Genomic DNA, 22,043 nt, shown 5'->3' with positions numbered 1-22,043 from the left:
TTACAGGGAGGGAATTTCTGGGTGTTGCTTTTTATAGGGGGGATTCCCTGGGAGTGTGTCAGCATTTACAGGGAATCTCAGGAAGTGCGTCAGGATTTACAGGAAATTTCTGGGAGTATGTCAGTATTTACAGGGAATCTCAGGAAGTGTGTCAGTATTTACAGGGAATCTCTGGGCGTGTGTCAGTATTTACAGGGAATCTCAGGAAGTGTGTCAGTATTTACAGGGAATTTCTGGGAGTGTGTCTGTATTTACAGGGAGGGAATTTCTGGGTGTTGCTTTTTATAGGGGGGATTCCCTGGGAGTGTGTCAGCATTTACAGGGAATCTCAGGAAGTGCGTCAGTATTTACAGGGAATCTCTGGGTGTGTGTCAGTATTTACAGTGAATCTCTGGGCGTGTGTCAGTATTTACAGGGGGAATCTCTGGGAGTGTGTCAGTATTTACGGGGTGAATCTCTGGGAGTGTGTCAGTATTTACAGTGAATCTCTGGGTGTGTGTCAGTATTTACATGAGGAATCTCTGGGAGTGTTTCAGTATTTACAAGGGGAATATGTGAAAGTATTTCATTATTTATAGGGCAATGTAAGGTTGGACGGCCAGTGAAATATTGATTGATTTGTAAGAATCTCTGGGTATGCATTTGTGTTTAGAAAGGTGCATCTCTGGGAGTGTGTCAGTATTTACAGGGGAGAATCTCTGGGGGAGTGTCAGTATTTACAGGGGGGATTCTCTGGGTGTACATCAGTGTTTACAGTTCAGAATGTCTGGGTGTGTATCATTATTTCCAGAGGGGAATCACTGGGATCCTGTCAGTATTTTCAGGGAATCTCTGGGAGTGTGTCGGTACTTAGAGGGGAAAATCTGGGTGTGTGTCAGTATTTACAGTGGGAATCTCTGGGAGTTTGTTAGTATTTACAGGGAGAATCTCTGGGAGTGTGTCAGTATTTGCAGGTAATCTCTGGGAGTGTGTCAGTATTTACAGGGGAGAATCTCTGGGAGTGTGTCAGTAATTACAAGGGGAATATCTGAAAATATTTCATTATTTATAGGGGAATGTAAGGTTGGACGGCCAGTGAAATATTGATTGATGTGTAAGAATCTTTGGGTGTTCATTTGTGTTTATAAAGGGGCATCTCTGGGTGTGTGTCAGTATTTACAGGGGAGAATCTCTGGGAGTGGGTCAGTATTTACAGGGGGTTTCTCTGAGGGTGTGTCAGTATTTACAGGGGCAATCTCAGGAGATGTGTCAGTATGCACAAGGGGAATCTCTGGCAGTTTGTCAGTATTTACAAGGGGAATCTCTGGGTGTGTGTCAATATTTAAAGTGGGAATCTCTGGGAGTTTGTTAGTATTTGCAGGGAGAATCTCTGGGAGTGTGTCAGTATTTACAGGGGAGAATCTCTGGGAGAGTGTCAGTATTTACAGGGGGGGATTCTCTGGGTGTGCATCAGTGTTTGCAGTGGAGAATGTCTGTGTGTGCATCATTATTTACAGAGGGGAATCACTGGGATCCTGTCAGTATTTTCAGGGAATCTCTGGCAGTGTGTCGGTATTTAGAGGGGAAAATCTGGGTGTGTGTCAGTATTTACAGGGAATCTCTGGGAGTGTGTCAGTATTTACAGTGGAGAATTTCTGGGAGTGTGTCAGTATTTACAGGGAATCTCTGGGAGTGTGTCAGTATTTACAGGGGAGAATCACTGGGTGTTTATCAGTATTTACAGGAAATTTCTGGGAGTGTGTCAGTATTTACAGGGAATCTCAGGAAGTGTGTCAGTATTTACAGGGAATCTCTGGGAGTGTGTCAGTATTTACAGTGGAGAATCTCTGGGTGTGTGTCAGTATTTGCAGGGAATCTCTAGGAGTGTTTCAGCATTCAGAGGGGAAAATCTGGGTGTGTGTCAGTATTTACAGGGGAGGATCTCTGGGTGTATGTCAGTATTTACAGTGGAGAATCTCTGGGAGTGTGTCAGTATTTGCAGGGAATCTTTGGGAGTGTGTCAGTATTTACAGGGGAGAATCTCTGGGTGTGTGTCAGTATTTACAGGGGAGAATCTCTGGGTGTTCATCAGTATTTACAGGAAATTTCTGGGAGTGTGTCAGCATTTACAGGGAATCTCTGGGTGTTTGTCAGTATTTACAGGGAGGGAATTTCTGGGAGTGTGTTACTATTTATAGGGGGCATTCCCTGGGAGTGTCTCAGCATTTACAGGGAATCTCAGGAAGTGTGTCAGTATTTACAGGAAATTTCAGTGCGTATGTCAGTATTTACAGGGAATCTCAGGAAGTGTGTCAGTATTTAGAGGGAATCTCTGGGAGTTTGTCTGTATTTACAGGGAGGGAATTTCTGGGAGTGCGTTGCTATTTATAGGGGGGATTCCCTGGCAGTGTGTCAGCATTTACAGGGAATCTCTGGGATTGTGTCAGTATTTACAGGGAATCTCTGGATTTGTGTCAGTATTTACAGGGGAGAATCTCTGGGTGTGTGTCAGTATTTGCAGGGAATCTCTGGGAGTGTGTCAGCATTCAGAGGGGAAAATCTGGGTGTGTGTCAGTATTTACAGGGAATCACTGGGAGTGTGTCAGTATTTACAGTGGAGAATCTCTGGGAGTGTGTCAGTATTTGCAGGGAATCTTTGGGAGTGTGTCAGTATTTACAGGGGAGAATCTCTGGGTGTGTGTCAGTATTTACAGGGGAGAATCTCTGGGTGTTCATCAGTATTTACAGGAAATTTCTGGGAGTGTGTCAGCATTTACAGGGAATCTCTGGGTGTTTGTCAGTATTTACAGGGAGGGAATTTCTGGGAGTGTGTTACTATTTATAGGGGGCATTCCCTGGGAGTGTCTCAGCATTTACAGGGAATCTCAGGAAGTGCGTCAGTATTTACAGGAAATTTCAGTGAGTATGTCAGTATTTACAGGGAATCTCAGGAAGTGTGTCAGTATTTAGAGGGAATCTCTGGGAGTTTGTCTGTATTTACAGGGAGGGAATTTCTGGGAGTGCGTTGCTATTTATAGGGGGGATTCCCTGGGAGTGTGTCAGCATTTACAGGGAATCACTGGGATTGTGTCAGTATTTACAGGGAATCTCTGGATTTGTGTCAGTATTTACAGGGCGCATCTCTGGGAGTTTGTCAGTATTTACAGGGGGAATCCCTGGGGGAGTGTCAGTAAATACAGGGGGCATCTTTGGGGGTGTGTCAGTATTTACATGGGGAATCTCAGGAAGTGTGTCAGTATTTACAGGGAATCTCTGGGAGTGTGTCAGTATTTACAGGGAATCTCTGGGAGTGTGTCAGTATTTACATTGGAGAATCGCTGGGAGTGTGTCAGTATTTGCAGGGAATCTCTGGGAGTGTGTCAGCATTCAGAGGGGAAAATCTGGGTGTGTGTCAGTATTTACAGGGAATCACTGGGAGTGTGTCAGTATTTACAGTGGAGAATCTCTGGGAGTGTGTCAGTATTTGCAGGGAATCTTTGGGAGTGTGTCAGTATTTACAGGGGAGAATCTCTGGGTGTGTGTCAGTATTTACAGGGGAGAATCTCTGGGTGTTCATCAGTATTTACAGGAAATTTCTGGGAGTGTGTCAGCATTTACAGGGAATCTCTGGGTGTTTGTCAGTATTTACAGGGAGGGAATTTCTGGGAATGTGTTACTATTTATAGGGGGCATTCCCTGGGAGTGTCTCAGCATTTACAGGGAATCTCTGGGATTGTGTCAGTATTTACAGGGAATCTCTGGATTTGTGTCAGTATTTACAGGGGAGAATCTCTGGGTGTGTGTCAGTATTTGCAGGGAATCTCTGGGAGTGTGTCAGCATTCAGAGGGGAAAATCTGGGTGTGTGTCAGTATTTACAGGGAATCACTGGGAGTGTGTCAGTATTTACAGTGGAGAATCTCTGGGAGTGTGTCAGTATTTACAGGGGAGAATCTCTGGGTGTGTGTCAGTATTTACAGGGAATCACTGGGAGTGTGTCAGTATTTACAGTGGAGAATCTCTGGGAGTGTGTCAGTATTTACAGGGGAGAATCTCTGGGTGTGTGTCAGTATTTACAGGGGAGAATCTCTGGGTGTTCATCAGTATTTACAGGAAATTTCTGGGAGTGTGTCAGCATTTACAGGGAATCTCTGGGTGTTTGTCAGTATTTACAGGGAGGGAATTTCTGGGAGTGTGTTACTATTTATAGGGGGCATTCCCTGGGAGTGTCTCAGCATTTACAGGGAATCTCAGGAAGTGCGTCAGTATTTACAGGAAATTTCAGTGAGTATGTCAGTATTTACAGGGAATCTCTTTTAGTTAGTCAGTATTTACAGTGGAGAATTTCTGGGAGTGTGTCAGTATTTACAGGGAATCTCTGGGAGTGTGTCAGTATTTACAGGGAATCTCAGGAAGTGTGTCAGTATTTACAGGGAATCTCAGGAAGTGTGTCAGTATTTACAGGGATTCTCTGGGAATGTGTCTGTATTTACAGGGAGGGAATTTCTGGGAGTGTGTTGCCATTTATAGGGGGGATTCCCTGGGAGTGTGTCAGCATTTACAGGGAATCTCAGGAAGTGCGTCAGGATTTACAGGAAATTTCTGGGAGTATGTCAGTATTTACAGGGAATCTCAGGAAGTGTGTCAGTATTTACAGGGAATCTCTGGGCGTGTGTCAGTATTTACAGGGAATCTCAGGAAGTGTGTCAGTATTTACAGGGAATTTCTGGGAGTGTCTGTATTTACAGGGAGGGAATTTCTGGGTGTTGCTTTTTATAGGGGGGATTCCCTGGGAGTGTGTCAGCATTTACAGGGAATCTCAGGAAGTGCGTCAGTATTTACAGGAAATTTCTGGGAGTATGTCAGTATTTGCAGGGAATCTCAGGAAGTGTTTCAGTATTTACAGGAAATCTCTGGGTGTGTGTCAGTATTTACAGTGAATCTCTGGGAGTGTGTCAGTATTTACAGGGGGAATCTCTGGGAGTGTGTCAGTATTTACGGGGTGAATCTCTGGGAGTGTGTCAGTATTTACAGTGAATCTCTGGGTGTGTGTCAGTATTTACATGAGGAATCTCTGGGAGTGTTTCAGTATTTACAAGGGGAATATGTGAAAGTATTTCATTATTTATAGGGCAATGTAAGGTTGGACGGCCAGTGAAATATTGATTGATTTGTAAGAATCTCTGGGTATGCATTTGTGTTTAGAAAGGTGCATCTCTGGGAGTGTGTCAGTATTTACAGGGGAGAATCTCTGGGGGAGTGTCAGTATTTACAGGGGGGATTCTCTGGGTGTACATCAGTGTTTACAGTTCAGAATGTCTGGGTGTGTATCATTATTTCCAGAGGGGAATCACTGGGATCCTGTCAGTATTTTCAGGGAATCTCTGGGAGTGTGTCGGTACTTAGAGGGGAAAATCTGGGTGTGTGTCAGTATTTACAGGGAATCTCTGGGAGTGAGTCAGTATTTACAGTGGAGAATTTCTGGGAGTGTGTCAGTATTTACAGGGAATCTCTGGGAGTGTGTCAGTATTTACAGAAAATTTCTGTGAGTATGTCAGTATTTACAGGGAATCTCAGGAAGTGTGTCAGTATTTACAGGGAATCTCTGGGTGTGTGTCAGTGTTTACAGGGAATCTCAGGAAGTGTGTCAGTATTTACAGTGAATTTCTGGGAGTGTGTCTGTATTTACAGGGAGGGAATTTCTGGGTGTTGCTTTTTATAGGGGGGATTCCCTGGGAGTGTGTCAGCATTTACAGGGAATCTCAGGAAGTGCGTCAGGATTTACAGGAAATTTCTGGGAGTATGTCAGTATTTACAGGGAATCTCAGGAAGTGTGTCAGTATTTACAGGGAATCTCTGGGCGTGTGTCAGTATTTACAGGGAATCTCAGGAAGTGTGTCAGTATTTACAGGGAATTTCTGGGAGTGTGTCTGTATTTACAGGGAGGGAATTTCTGGGTGTTGCTTTTTATAGGGGGGATTCCCTGGGAGTGTGTCAGCATTTACAGGGAATCTCAGGAAGTGCGTCAGTATTTACAGGAAATTTCTGGGAGTATGTCAGTATTTGCAGGGAATCTCAGGAAGTGTTTCAGTATTTACAGGGAATCTCTGGGTGTGTGTCAGTATTTACAGTGAATCTCTGGGCGTGTGTCAGTATTTACAGGGGGAATCTCTGGGAGTGTGTCAGTATTTACGGGGTGAATCTCTGGGAGTGTGTCAGTATTTACAGTGAATCTCTGGGTGTGTGTCAGTATTTACATGAGGAATCTCTGGGAGTGTTTCAGTATTTACAAGGGGAATATGTGAAAGTATTTCATTATTTATAGGGCAATGTAAGGTTGGACGGCCAGTGAAATATTGATTGATTTGTAAGAATCTCTGGGTATGCATTTGTGTTTAGAAAGGTGCATCTCTGGGAGTGTGTCAGTATTTACAGGGGAGAATCTCTGGGGGAGTGTCAGTATTTACAGGGGGGATTCTCTGGGTGTACATCAGTGTTTACAGTTCAGAATGTCTGGGTGTGTATCATTATTTCCAGAGGGGAATCACTGGGATCCTGTCAGTATTTTCAGGGAATCTCTGGGAGTGTGTCGGTACTTAGAGGGGAAAATCTGGGTGTGTGTCAGTATTTACAGTGGGAATCTCTGGGAGTTTGTTAGTATTTACAGGGAGAATCTCTGGGAGTGTGTCAGTATTTGCAGGTAATCTCTGGGAGTGTGTCAGTATTTACAGGGGAGAATCTCTGGGAGTGTGTCAGTAATTACAAGGGGAATATCTGAAAATATTTCATTATTTATAGGGGAATGTAAGGTTGGACGGCCAGTGAAATATTGATTGATGTGTAAGAATCTTTGGGTGTTCATTTGTGTTTATAAAGGGGCATCTCTGGGTGTGTGTCAGTATTTACAGGGGAGAATCTCTGGGAGTGTGTCAGTATTTACAGGGGAGAATCTCTGGGAGTGGGTCAGTATTTACAGGGGGTTTCTCTGAGGGTGTGTCAGTATTTACAGGGGCAATCTCAGGAGATGTGTCAGTATGCACAAGGGGAATCTCTGGCAGTTTGTCAGTATTTACAAGGGGAATCTCTGGGTGTGTGTCAATATTTACAGTGGGAATCTCTGGGAGTTTGTTAGTATTTGCAGGGAGAATCTCTGGGAGTGTGTCAGTATTTACAGGGGAGAATCTCTGGGAGAGTGTCAGTATTTACAGGGGGGGATTCTCTGGGTGTGCATCAGTGTTTGCAGTGGAGAATGTCTGTGTGTGCATCATTATTTACAGAGGGGAATCACTGGGATCCTGTCAGTATTTTCAGGGAATCTCTGGCAGTGTGTCGGTATTTAGAGGGGAAAATCTGGGTGTGTGTCAGTATTTACAGGGAATCTCTGGGAGTGTGTCAGTATTTACAGTGGAGAATTTCTGGGAGTGTGTCAGTATTTACAGGGAATCTCTGGGAGTGTGTCAGTATTTACAGGGGAGAATCACTGGGTGTTTATCAGTATTTACAGGAAATTTCTGGGAGTGTGTCAGTATTTACAGGGAATCTCAGGAAGTGTGTCAGTATTTACAGGGAATCTCTGGGAGTGTGTCAGTATTTACAGTGGAGAATCTCTGGGTGTGTGTCAGTATTTGCAGGGAATCTCTAGGAGTGTTTCAGCATTCAGAGGGGAAAATCTGGGTGTGTGTCAGTATTTACAGGGGAGGATCTCTGGGTGTATGTCAGTATTTACAGTGGAGAATCTCTGGGAGTGTGTCAGTATTTGCAGGGAATCTTTGGGAGTGTGTCAGTATTTACAGGGGAGAATCTCTGGGTGTGTGTCAGTATTTACAGGGGAGAATCTCTGGGTGTTCATCAGTATTTACAGGAAATTTCTGGGAGTGTGTCAGCATTTACAGGGAATCTCTGGGTGTTTGTCAGTATTTACAGGGAGGGAATTTCTGGGAGTGTGTTACTATTTATAGGGGGCATTCCCTGGGAGTGTCTCAGCATTTACAGGGAATCTCAGGAAGTGTGTCAGTATTTACAGGAAATTTCAGTGCGTATGTCAGTATTTACAGGGAATCTCAGGAAGTGTGTCAGTATTTAGAGGGAATCTCTGGGAGTTTGTCTGTATTTACAGGGAGGGAATTTCTGGGAGTGCGTTGCTATTTATAGGGGGGATTCCCTGGCAGTGTGTCAGCATTTACAGGGAATCTCTGGGATTGTGTCAGTATTTACAGGGAATCTCTGGATTTGTGTCAGTATTTACAGGGGAGAATCTCTGGGTGTGTGTCAGTATTTGCAGGGAATCTCTGGGAGTGTGTCAGCATTCAGAGGGGAAAATCTGGGTGTGTGTCAGTATTTACAGGGAATCACTGGGAGTGTGTCAGTATTTACAGTGGAGAATCTCTGGGAGTGTGTCAGTATTTGCAGGGAATCTTTGGGAGTGTGTCAGTATTTACAGTGGAGAATCTCTGGGTGTGTGTCAGTATTTACAGGGGAGAATCTCTGGGTGTTCATCAGTATTTACAGGAAATTTCTGGGAGTGTGTCAGCATTTACAGGGAATCTCTGGGTGTTTGTCAGTATTTACAGGGAGGGAATTTCTGGGAGTGTGTTACTATTTATAGGGGGCATTCCCTGGGAGTGTCTCAGCATTTACAGGGAATCTCAGGAAGTGCGTCAGTATTTACAGGAAATTTCAGTGCGTATGTCAGTATTTACAGGGAATCTCAGGAAGTGTGTCAGTATTTAGAGGGAATCTCTGGGAGTTTGTCTGTATTTACAGGGAGGGAATTTCTGGGAGTGCGTTGCTATTTATAGGGGGGATTCCCTGGCAGTGTGTCAGCATTTACAGGGAATCTCTGGGATTGTGTCAGTATTTACAGGGAATCTCTGGATTTGTGTCAGTATTTATAGGGGAGAATCTCTGGGTGTGTGTCAGTATTTGCAGGGAATCTCTGGGAGTGTGTCAGCATTCAGAGGGGAAAATCTGGGTGTGTGTCAGTATTTACAGGGGAGAATCTCTGGGTGTTCATCAGTATTTACAGGAAATTTCTGGGAGTGTGTCAGTATTTACAGGGAATCTCTGGGTGTTTGTCAGTATTTACAGGGAGGGAATTTCTGGGAGTGTGTTACTATTTATAGGGGGCATTCCCTGGGAGTGTCTCAGCATTTACAGGGAATCTCAGGAAGTGCGTCAGTATTTACAGGAAATTTCAGTGAGTATGTCAGTATTTACAGGGAATCTCAGGAAGTGTGTCAGTATTTAGAGGGAATCTCTGGGAGTTTGTCTGTATTTAAAGGGAGGGAATTTCTGGGAGTGCGTTGCTATTTATAGGGGGGATTCCCTGGGAGTGTGTCAGCATTTACAGGGAATCACTGGGATTGTGTCAGTATTTACAGGGAATCTCTGGATTTGTGTCAGTATTTACAGGGCGCATCTCTGGGAGTTTGTCAGTATTTACAGGGGGAATCCCTGGGGGAGTGTCAGTAAATACAGGGGGCATCTTTGGGGGTGTGTCAGTATTTACAGGGGGAATCTCAGGAAGTGTGTCAGTATTTGCAGGGAATCTCTGGGAGTGTGTCAGCATTCAGAGGGGAAAATCTGGGTGTGTGTCAGTATTTACAGGGAATCACTGGGAGTGTGTCAGTATTTACAGTGGAGAATCTCTGGGAGTGTGTCAGTATTTGCAGGGAATCTTTGGGAGTGTGTCAGTATTTACAGGGGAGAATCTCTGGGTGTGTGTCAGTATTTACAGGGGAGAATCTCTGGGTGTTCATCAGTATTTACAGGAAATTTCTGGGAGTGTGTCAGCATTTACAGGGAATCTCTGGGTGTTTGTCAGTATTTACAGGGAGGGAATTTCTGGGAGTGTGTTACTATTTATAGGGGGCATTCCCTGGGAGTGTCTCAGCATTTACAGGGAATCTCAGGAAGTGCGTCAGTATTTACAGGAAATTTCAGTGCGTATGTCAGTATTTACAGGGAATCTCAGGAAGTGTGTCAGTATTTAGAGGGAATCTCTGGGAGTTTGTCTGTATTTACAGGGAGGGAATTTCTGGGAGTGCGTTGCTATTTATAGGGGGGATTCCCTGGCAGTGTGTCAGCATTTACAGGGAATCTCTGGGATTGTGTCAGTATTTACAGGGAATCTCTGGATTTGTGTCAGTATTTACAGGGGAGAATCTCTGGGTGTGTCTCAGTATTTGCAGGGAATCTCTGGGAGTGTGTCAGCATTCAGAGGGGAAAATCTGGGTGTGTGTCAGTATTTACAGGGGAGAATCTCTGGGTGTTCATCAGTATTTACAGGAAATTTCTGGGAGTGTGTCAGCATTTACAGGGAATCTCTGGGTGTTTGTCAGTATTTACAGGGAGGGAATTTCTGGGAGTGTGTTACTATTTATAGGGGGCATTCCCTGGGAGTGTCTCAGCATTTACAGGGAATCTCAGGAAGTGCGTCAGTATTTACAGGAAATTTCAGTGAGTATGTCAGTATTTACAGGGAATCTCAGGAAGTGTGTCAGTATTTAGAGGGAATCTCTGGGAGTTTGTCTGTATTTACAGGGAGGGAATTTCTGGGAGTGCGTTGCTATTTATAGGGGGGATTCCCTGGGAGTGTGTCAGCATTTACAGGGAATCACTGGGATTGTGTCAGTATTTACAGGGAATCTCTGGATTTGTGTCAGTATTTACAGGGCGCATCTCTGGGAGTTTGTCAGTATTTACAGGGGGAATCCCTGGGGGAGTGTCAGTAAATACAGGGGGCATCTTTGGGGGTGTGTCAGTATTTACAGGGGGAATCTCAGGAAGTGTGTCAGTATTTACAGGGAATCTCTGGGAGTGTGTCAGTATTTACAGGGAATCTCTGGGAGTGTGTCAGTATTTACATTGGAGAATCGCTGGGAGTGTGTCAGTATTTGCAGGGAATCTCTGGGAGTGTGTCAGCATTCAGAGGGGAAAATCTGGGTGTGTGTCAGTATTTACAGGGAATCACTGGGAGTGTGTCAGTATTTACAGTGGAGAATCTCTGGGAGTGTGTCAGTATTTGCAGGGAATCTTTGGGAGTGTGTCAGTATTTACAGGGGAGAATCTCTGGGTGTGTGTCAGTATTTACAGGGGAGAATCTCTGGGTGTTCATCAGTATTTACAGGAAATTTCTGGGAGTGTGTCAGCATTTACAGGGAATCTCTGGGTGTTTGTCAGTATTTACAGGGAGGGAATTTCTGGGAATGTGTTACTATTTATAGGGGGCATTCCCTGGGAGTGTCTCAGCATTTACAGGGAATCTCTGGGATTGTGTCAGTATTTACAGGGAATCTCTGGATTTGTGTCAGTATTTACAGGGGAGAATCTCTGGGTGTGTGTCAGTATTTTCAGGGAATCTCTGGGAGTGTGTCAGCATTCAGAGGGGAAAATCTGGGTGTGTGTCAGTATTTACAGGGAATCACTGGGAGTGTGTCAGTATTTACAGTGGAGAATCTCTGGGAGTGTGTCAGTATTTACAGGGGAGAATCTCTGGGTGTGTGTCAGTATTTACAGGGGAGAATCTCTGGGTGTTCATCAGTATTTACAGGAAATTTCTGGGAGTGTGTCAGCATTTACAGGGAATCTCTGGGTGTTTGTCAGTATTTACAGGGAGGGAATTTCTGGGAGTGTGTTACTATTTATAGGGGGCATTCCCTGGGAGTGTCTCAGCATTTACAGGGAATCTCAGGAAGTGCGTCAGTATTTACAGGAAATTTCAGTGAGTATGTCAGTATTTACAGGGAATCTCAGGAAGTGTGTCAGTATTTAGAGGGAATCTCTGGGAGTTTGTCTGTATTTACAGGGAGGGAATTTCTGGGAGTGCGTTGCTATTTATAGGGGGGATTCCCTGGGAGTGTGTCAGCATTTACAGGGAATCTCTGGGATTGTGTCAGTATTTACAGGGAATCTCTGGATTTGTGTCAGTATTTACAGGGGAGAATCTCTGGGTGTGTGTCAGTATTTGCAGGGAATCTCTGGGAGTGTGTCAGCATTCAGAGGGGAAATTCTGGGTGTGTGTCAGCATTTACAGGGAATCACTGGGAGTGTGTCAGTATTTACAGTGGAGAATCTCTGGGAGTGTGTCAGTATTTGCAGGGAATCTTTGGGAGTGTGTCAGTATTTACAGGGGAGAATCTCTGGGTGTTCATCAGTATTTACAGGAAATTTCTGGGAGTGTGTCAGCATTTACAGGGAATCTCTGGGTGTTTGTCAGTATTTACAGGGAGGGAATTTCTGGGAGTGTGTTACTATTTATAGGGGGCATTCCCTGGGAGTGTCTCAGCATTTACAGGGAATCTCTGGATTTGTGTCAGTATTTACAGGGTGCATCTCTGGGAGTTTGTCAGTATTTACAGGGGGAATCCCTGGGGGAGTGTCAGTAAATACAGGGGGCATCTTTGGGGGTGTGTCAGTATTTACATGGGGAATCTCAGGAAGTGTGTCAGTATTTACAGGGAATCTCTGGGAGTGTGTCAGTATTTACAAGGGGAATCTCCGGCAGTTTGTCAGTATTTATTGGGGGAATCTCTGGGAGTGTGTCAGTATTTACAGGGAATCTCTGGGAGTGTGTCAGTATTTACAGTGGAGAATCTCTGGGAGTGTGTCAGTATTTGCAGGGAATCTCTGGGAGTGTGTCAATATTTACAGGGGAGAATCTCTGGGTGTGTGTCAGTATTTACAATGGAGAATCTCTGGGAGTGTGTCAGTATTTACAGGGAATCTCTGGGAGTGTGTCACTATTTACAGGGGAGAATCACTGGGTGTTCATCAGTATTTACAGGAAATTTCTGGGAGTGTGTCAGTACTTACAGGGAATCTCAGGAAGTGTGTCAGTATTTACAGGGAATCTCTGGGCGTGTGTCTGTATTTACAGGGATGGAATTTCTGGGAGTGTGTTGCTATTTATAGGGGGATTCCCTGGGAGTGTGTCAGCATTTACAGGGAATCTCTGGGATTGTGTCAGTATTTACAGGGAATCTCTGGATTTGTGTCAGTATTTACAGGGCGCATCTCTGGGAGCGTGTCAGTATTTACAGGGAATCTCTGGGTGTGTGTCAGTATTTACAGGGGGAATCTCAGGAAGTGTGTCAGTATTTACAGGAAATTTCTGGGTGTGTGTCAGTATTTACAAGGGGAATCTCTGGCAGTTTGTCAGTATTTACAAGGGGAATCTCTGGGTGTGTGTCAGTATTCACAGGGAATTTCTGGCAGTGTGTCTGTATTTACAGGGAGGGAATTTCTGGGAGTGTGTTCCTATTTATAGGGGGATTCCCTGGGAGTGTGTCAGCATTTACAGGGAATCTCAGGAAGTGCGTCAGTATTTACAGGAAATTTCTGGGAGTATGTCAGTATTTACAAGGAATCTCAGGAAGTGTGTCAGTATTTACAGGGAATCTCTGGGAGTGTGTCTGTATTTACAGGGATTCCCTGGAAGTGTGTCAGTATATACAGGGGGGTGTTCTCTGGGTTTATGTTACCATTTAGAGGGAATCCCTGGGAGTGTGTCATGGAGGGATTCTCTGGCAGTGTGTTGCTATTTCCAGGGGGGATTCCCTGGGAGTGTGTCAGCATTTACAGGGACTCTCTGGGATTGTGTCAGTATGAACACGGAATCTCTGAATGTATGTCAGTAATTACAGGGGGCATCCCTGGGATTGTGTCAGCATTACAGGGAATCTCTGGGTGTGTGTCCGAATTGACAGGGAATTTCTGGGAGTGTGTCAGTATTTCCAGGGGGACTCTCTGTGAGTGTGTCAGTATTTACAGGGGAGAATCTCATGGAGGTTGTCCGTATTGACAGGGAATCGCTGTGTGTGTGTGTCAGTATTTACAGGGTATCTCTGGGGTTTGTCAGTACTTACAGGGGGGTAATTTCTGGGTGTGTGTCAGTAATTTCAAGGGGAATCTCTGAAAGTATTTCAGTATTTACAGGAAACCGTAAAGTTGGACGGACAGTGAAATATCGATTTAAATTACTTTGTTAATGGACTTAATAGGACTTTGAATTGTCAGCGGGCGCGCTGCAGAATCCCGCAAATGGCCGCTGACTGAAACGTGGCAATAGTGCGTGATGACATCGAGATGTTCGCCCTATGACATCGCGACTCATTTTACACTCATTCAGGTCTGGAGCGCGCCTGACCGACAAGCTAAAATTTCTGGCCTGGGAGTGTGTCAGTATTTACAGGGAATCTCTGGGTGTGTGTCAGTATTTACAGGGTATCTCTGGGTGTGTGTCAGTATTTACAGGGTAGAATATCTTGGAGTGTGTTGCTATTTGTAGGGGGGAATTCCCTGGGAGTGTGTCAGCATTTACAGGGAATCTCTGGGATTGTGTCAGTATTTACAGGGAATCTCAGGGTGTATGTCCGAATTGACAGGGAATTTCTGGGAGTTTGTCAGTATTTACAGGGGGCATATCTTGGGAGTGTGTCAGTATTTACAGGCGGAATCTCTGGGACTGTGTCAGTATTTACAGGGAATCTTTGGGTGTGTGTCCAAATTGGCAGGGAATCCCTAGGAGTGTGTCAGTACTTACAGGGAATCTCAGGGTGTGTGTCAGTATTTACAGGGGAGAATCTCTGGGAGAGTGTCAGTATTTGTAGTGGGGATTCTCTGGGTGTGCATCAGTGTTTACTGTGGAGAATGTCTAGGTGTGCATCATTATTTACAGAGGGGAATCACTGGGATTCTGTCAGTATTTGCTGGGAATCTCTGGGAGTGTGTCAGTATTTACAGGGGAGAATCTCTGGGTTTGTGTCAGTATTTACAGGGGAGAATCTCTGGGTGTTCATCAGTATTTACAGGAAATTTCTGGGAGTGTGTCAGCATTTACAGGGAATCTCAGGAAGTGCGTCAGTATTTACAGGAAATTTCAGTGAGTATGTCAGTATTTACAGGGAGTTTCAGGAAGTGTGTCAGTATTTACAGGGATTCTCTGGGAGTTTTTCTGTATTTACAGGGAGGGAATTTCTGGGAGTGCGTTGCTATTTATAGGGGGGATTCCCTGGGAGTGTGTCAGCATTTACAGGGAATCTCTTGGATTGTGTCAGTATTTACAGGGAATCTCTGGATTTGTGTCAGTATTTACAGGGCGCATCTCTGGGAGTTTGTCAGTATTTACAGGGGGAATCCCTGGGGGTGTGTCAGTAAATACAGGGGGCAACTTTGGGGGTGTGTCAGTATTTACAGGGGGAATCTCTGGCAGTTTGTCAGTATTTATTGGTGGAATCTCTGGGAATGTGTCAGTATTTACAGGGGGAATCTCTGGGAGTGTGTCAGTATTTACAGCGAATCTCTGGGAGTGTGTCAGTATTTACAGGGGGAATCTCTGGGTGTGTGTCAGTATTTACAGGGGGAATCTCTGGGAGTGTGTCAGTATTTACAGGTGGAATCTCTGGGAGTGTGTCAGTATTTACAGGGGGAATCTCTGGGAGTGTGTCAGTATTTACAAGGGGAATATCTGAAAATATTTCATTATTTACAGGGGAATGTATCGTTGGACGGGCAGTGAAATATTGATTGATGTGTAAGAATCTCTGGGAGTGCATCTGTGTTTATAAAGGGGCATCTCTGGGTGTGTGTCAGTATTTACAGGGGAGAATCTCTGGGAGTGTGTCGGTATTTACAGGGGTGATTCTCTGGGTGTGCCTCAGTGTTTACAGTGGACTATGTCTGGGTGTGCATCATTATTCAGAGAGGGGAATCACTGGGATTCTGTCAGTATTTTCAGGGAATCTGTGGGAGTGTGTCAGTATTTAGAGGGAAAAATCTGGGTGTGTGTCAGTATTTACAGGGAATCTCTGGGAGTGTGTCAGTATTTACAGGGGAGAATCTCTGTGTGTGTGTCAGTATTTACAGTGGAGAATCTCTGGGAGTGTGTCAGTATTTACAGGGAATCTCTGGGAGTGTGTCACTATTTACAGGGGAGAATCACTGGGTGTTCATCAGTATTTACAGGAAATTTCTGGGAGTGTGTCAGTATTTACAGGGGAGAATCTCTGGGTGATCATCAGTATTTACAGGAAATTTCTGGGAGTGTGTCAGCATTTACAGGGAATCTCTGGGATTGTGTCAGTATTTACAGGGAATCTCTGGATTTGTGTCAGTATTTACAGGGCGCATCTCTGGGAGCGTGTCAGTATTTACAGGGAATCTCTGGGTGTGTGTCAGTATTTACAGGGGGAATCTCAGGAAGTGTGTCAGTATTTACAGGGAATCTCTCGGAGTGTGTCAGTATTTACAGGAAATTTCTGGGTGTGTGTCAGTATTTACAAGGGGAATCTCTGGGTGTATGTCAGTATTTACAGAGAATCCCAGGAAGTGTCTCAGTATTTACAGGGAATTTCTGGGAGTGTGTCGGTATTTACAAGGGGAATCTCTGGGAGTGTGCCAGTATATACAGGGGGGTGTTCTCTGGGCTTATGTTATCATTTAGAGGGAATCTCTGGGAGTGTGTCATGGAGGGATTCTCTGGCAGTGTGTTGCTATTTCCAGGGTGGATTCCCTGGGAGTGTGTCAGCATTTACAGGGACTCTCTGGGATTGTGTCAGTATTAACATGGAATCTCTGAATGCGTGTCAGTAATTACAGGGGGCATCCCTGGGATTGTGTCAGCATTTACAGGGAATCTCTGTGTGTGTGTCCGAATTGACAGGGAATTTCTGGGAGTGTGTCAGTATTTCCAGGGGGAATCTCTGGGAGTGTGTCAGTATTTACAGGGGAGAGTGTCTTGGAGGTTGTCAGTATTGACAGGGAATCGCTGTGTGTGTGTTAGTATTTACAGGGTATCTCTGGGGTTTGTCAGTATTTACAGGGGGTATTTTCTGGGTGTGTGTCAGTAATTTCAAGGGGAATCTCTGAAAGTATTTCAGTATTTACAGGAAACCGTAAAGTTGGACGGACAGTGAAATATTGATTAAATTACTTTGTTAATGGCCTTAATAGGACTTTGAATTGTCAGCGGGCGCGCTGCAGAATTCCGCAAATGGCCGCTGACTGAAACGTGGCGATAGTGCGTGATGACATCGATATGTTCGCCCTATGACATCGCGACTCATTTTACACTCATTCAGGTCTGGAGCGCGCCTGACCGACAAGCTAAAATTTCTGGCCTGGGAGTGTGTCAGTATTTTCAGGGTGTCTCTGGGAGTTTTTCAGTATTTACAGGGAATCTCTGGGTGTGTGTCAGTATTTACAGGGTAGAATATCTTGGAGTGTGTTGCTATTTGTAGGGAGGAATTCCCTGGGAGTGTGTCAGCATTTACAGGGAATCTCTGGGATTGTGTCAGTATTTACAGGGAATCTCTGGGTGTGTGTCCGAATTGACAGGGAATTTCAGGGAGTTTGTCAGAATTTACAGGCGGAATCTCTGGGAGTGTGTCAGTATTTACAGGGAATCTTTGGGTGTGTGTCCAAATTGGCAGGGAATCTCTAGGAGTGTGTCAGTATTTACAGGGAATCTCTAGGAGTTTGTTAGTATTTACAGGGGGAATCTCTTGGAGTGTGTCAGTATTTACAAGGGGAATATCTGAAAGTATTTCTTTATTTACAGGGGAATGTAAGGTTGGACGGGCAGTGAAATATTGATTGATGTCTTAGAATCTCTGGGTGTGCAACTGTGTTTTTAAAAGGGAATCTCTGGGTGTGTGTCAGTATTTACACGGGCAGAATTTCTGGGAGTGCGTCAGAATTTACAGGGGGAATCACTCGGAGTGTGTCAGTATTTACAAGGGGTATCTCTGGGAGTGTGTCAGTATTTACAGGGAATCTCAGGAACTGTGTCTGTTTTTACAGGGAATCTCTGGGAGTGTGTCTGTATTTACAGGGAATCTCAGGAAGTGTGTCAGTATTTACAGGGAATCTCTGGGTGTGTGTCAGTATTTACAGGAAATTTCTGGGAGTATGTCAGTATTTACAGGGAATCTCAGGAAGTGTGTCAGTATTTACAGGGAATCTCTGGGAGTGTGTCTTTATTTACAGGGAATCTCAGGAATTGTGTCAGTATTTACAGGGAATCTCTGGGATTGTGTCTGTATTTACAGGGAGGGAATTTCTGGGAGTGTGTTGCTATTTATAAGGGTGATTCCCTGGGAGTGTGTCAGCATTTACAGGGAATCGCGGGGAGTGTGTCAGTATTTGCAAGGGGAATATCTGGGAGTTTCTTAGTATTTAAAATGGGAATCTCTGTGTTTGTGTCAGTATTTACAGGGGGAATCCCTGGGGGTGTGTCAGTATTTACAGGGGGCATCTTTGGGGGTGTGTCAGTATTTACAGGGGGAATCTCAGGGAGTGTGTCAGTATTTACAGGGGGAATCTCTCGGAGTGTGTCAGAATTTACAAGTCGTAACTCTGGGAGTGTGTCAGTATTTACAGGGAATCTCAGGAAGTGTGGCTATTTTACAGGGAATCGCTGGGAGTGTGTCTGTATTTACAGCGACTCTCAGGAAGTGTGTCAGTATTTACAGGGAATCTCTTCGTGTGTGTCAATATTTACAGGAAATTTCTGGGAGTATGTCAGTATTTACAGGGAATCTCAGGAAGTGTTTAAGTATTTACAGGGAATCTCTGGGAGTGTGACTGTATTTACAGCGAATCTCTGGGTGTGTGTCAGTATTTACAGGAAATTTCTGGGAGTGTGTCAGTATTTACAGGGAATCTCAGGAAGTGTGTCAGTATTTACAGGGAATCTCTGGGAGTGTGTCTGTATTTACAGGGAATCTCAGGAAGTGTGTCAGTATTTACAGGGAATCTCTGGGAGTGTGTCTGTATTTACAGGGAATCTCTGGAAGTGTGTCAGTATTTACAGGGAATCTCTGGGTGTGTGTCAGTATTTACACGGAATCTCAGGAAGTGTGTCAGTATTTACAGGGAATCACTGGGAGTGTGTCTGTATTTACAGGGAGGGAATTTCTGGGAGTGTGTTGCTATTTATAGGGGGGATTCCCTGGGAGTGTGTCAGCATTTACAGGGAATCTCTGGGAGTGTGTCAGTATTTACAGTGAATCGCCGGGAGTGTGTCAGTATTTGCAAGGGGATTCTATGGGAGTTTGTTAGTATTTAAAATGGGAATCTCTGTGTGTGTGTCAGTATTTACAAGTGGAATCTCTGGGTGTGTGTCAGTATTTACAAGTGGAATCTCTGGGAGTTTGTTAGTATTTATAGGGGGAACCTCTGGGAGTGTGTCAGTATTTACAGGGGGAATCTCTGGGAGTGTGTCAGTATTTACAGTGAATCTCTGGGAGTGTGTCAGTATTTACAGGGGGAATCTCTGGGAATGTGTCAGTATTTACAGGGGGAATCTCTGGGAGTGTGTCAGTATTTACAGGGAATCTCTGGAGTGTGTCAGGATTTACAAGGGGAATCTCTGGCAGTTTGTCAGTATTTACAAGGGGAATCTCTGGGAGTTTGTTAGTATTTATAGGGGGAATCTCTGGGAGTGTGACAGTATTTACAGGGGGAATCTCTGGGAGTGTGTCAGTATTTACAGTGAATCTCTGGGAGTGTGTCAGTATTTACAGGGGGAATCTCTGAGAATGTGTCAGTATTTACAGGGGGAATCTCTGGGAGTGTGTCAGTATTTACAGGGGGAATCTCTGCGAGTGTGTCAGTATTTACTGGGGGAATCTCTGGGAGTGTGTCAGTATTTACAGGGGGAATCTCTGAGAATGTGTCAGTATTTACAGGGGGAATCTCTGGGAGTGTGTCAGTATTTACAGGGGGAATCTCTGGGAGTGTGTCAGTATTTACAGGGGGAATCTCTGGGAGTGTGTCAGTATTTACAGGGGGAATATCTGAAAGTATTTCATTATTTACAGGGGAATGTAAGGTTGGATGGGCAGTGAAATATTGATTGATGTGTAAGAATCTCTGGGTGTGCATCTGTGTTTATAAAGGGGCATCTCTGGGTGTGTGTCAGTATTTACAGGGTAGAATCTCTGGGAGTGTGTCAGTATTTACAGGGTGGATTCTCTGGGTGTGCATCAGTGTTTACAGTGGAGAATGTCTGGGAATGCATCATTATTTACAGAGGGGAATCACTGTGATTCTGTCAGTATTTTCATGGAATCTCTGGGATTGTGTCAGTATTTAGAGGGGAAAATTTGGGTGTGTGTCAGTATTTACAGGGAATCTCTGTGAGTGTGTCAATATTTACAGTGGAGAATCTCTGGGAGTGTGTCAGTATTTACAGGGGGAATCTCAGGAAGTGTGTCAGTATTTCCAGGGAATCTCTCAGAGTGTGTCAGTATTTACAGGAAATTTCTGGGTGTGTGTCAGTATTTACAAGGGGAATCTCTGGCAGTTTGTCAGTATTTACAAGGGGAATCTCTGGGTGTGTGTCAGTATTTACAGGGAATTTCTGGCAGTGTGTCTGTATTTACAGGGAAGGAATTTCTGGGAGTGTGTTCCTATTTATAGGGGGATTCCCTGGGAGTGTGTCAGCATTTACAGGGAATCTCAGGAAATGCGTCAGTATTTACAGGAAATTTCTGGGAGTATGTCAGTATTTACAAGGAATCTCAGGAAGTGTGTCGGTATTTACAGGGAATCTATGGGAGTGTGTCTGTATTTACAGGGATTCCCTGGAAGTGTGTCAGTATATACAGGGGGGTGTTCTCTGGGTTTATGTTACCATTTAGAGGGAATCCCTGGGAGTGTGTCATGGAGGGATTCTCTGGCAGTGTGTTGCTATTTCCAGGGGGGATTCCCTGGGAGTGTGTCAGCATTTACAGGGACTCTCTGGGATTGTGTCAGTATGAACACGGAATCTCTGAATGTATGTCAGTAATTACAGGGGGCATCCCTGGGATTGTGTCAGCATTACAGGGAATCTCTGGGTGTGTGTCCGAATTGACAGGGAATTTCTGGGAGTGTGTCAGTATTTCCAGGGGGACTCTCTGGGAGTGTGTCAGTATTTACAGGGGAGAATCTCATGGAGGTTGTCCGTATTGACAGGGAATCGCTGTGTGTGTGTGTCAGTATTTACAGGGTATCTCTGGGGTTTGTCAGTACTTACAGGGGGGTAATTTCTGGGTGTGTGTCAGTAATTTCAAGGGGAATCTCTGAAAGTATTTCAGTATTTACAGGAAACCGTAAAGTTGGACGGACAGTGAAATATCGATTTAAATTACTTTGCTAATGGACTTAATAGGACTTTGAATTGTCAGCGGGCGCGCTGCAGAATCCCGCAAATGGCCGCTGACTGAAACGTGGCAATAGTGCGTGATGACATCGAGATGTTCGCCCTATGACATCGCGACTCATTTTACACTCATTCAGGTCTGGAGCGCGCCTGACCGACAAGCTAAAATTTCTGGCCTGGGAGTGTGTCAGTATTTACAGGGAATCTCTGGGTGTGTGTCAGTATTTACAGGGTATCTCTGGGTGTGTGTCAGTATTTACAGGGTAGAATATCTTGGAGTGTGTTGCTATTTGTAGGTGGGAATTCCCTGGGAGTGTGTCAGCATTTACAGGGAATCTCTGGGATTGTGTCAGTATTTACAGGGAATCTCAGGGTGTATGTCCGAATTGACAGGGAATTTCAGGGAGTTTGTCAGTATTTACAGGGGGCATATCTTGGGAGTGTGTCAGTATTTACAGGCGGAATCTCTGGGACTGTGTCAGTATTTACAGGGAATCTTTGGGTGTGTGTCCAAATTGGCAGGGAATCCCTAGGAGTGTGTCAGTATTTACAGGGAATCTCAGGGTGTGTGTCAGTATTTACAGGGGAGAATCTCTGGGAGAGTGTCAGTATTTGTAGTGGGGATTCTCTGGGTGTGCATCAGTGTTTACTGTGGAGAATGTCTAGGTGTGCATCATTATTTACAGAGGGGAATCACTGGGATTCTGTCAGTATTTGCTGGGAATCTCTGGGAGTGTGTCAGTATTTACAGGGGAGAATCTCTGGGTTTGTGTCAGTATTTACAGGGGAGAATCTCTGGGTGTTCATCAGTATTTACAGGAAATTTCTGGGAGTGTGTCAGCATTTACAGGGAATCTCAGGAAGTGCGTCAGTATTTACAGGAAATTTCAGTGAGTATGTCAGTATTTACAGGGAGTTTCA

The sequence above is a fragment of the Cetorhinus maximus genome, chromosome 11, assembly GCF_964194155.1.
Source record: "Cetorhinus maximus chromosome 11, sCetMax3.hap1.1, whole genome shotgun sequence".
NCBI lineage: Eukaryota > Metazoa > Chordata > Chondrichthyes > Lamniformes > Cetorhinidae > Cetorhinus > Cetorhinus maximus.
The sequence above is the reverse complement of the archived record's forward strand: the minus strand, read 5'-3'. Positions refer to the sequence as shown.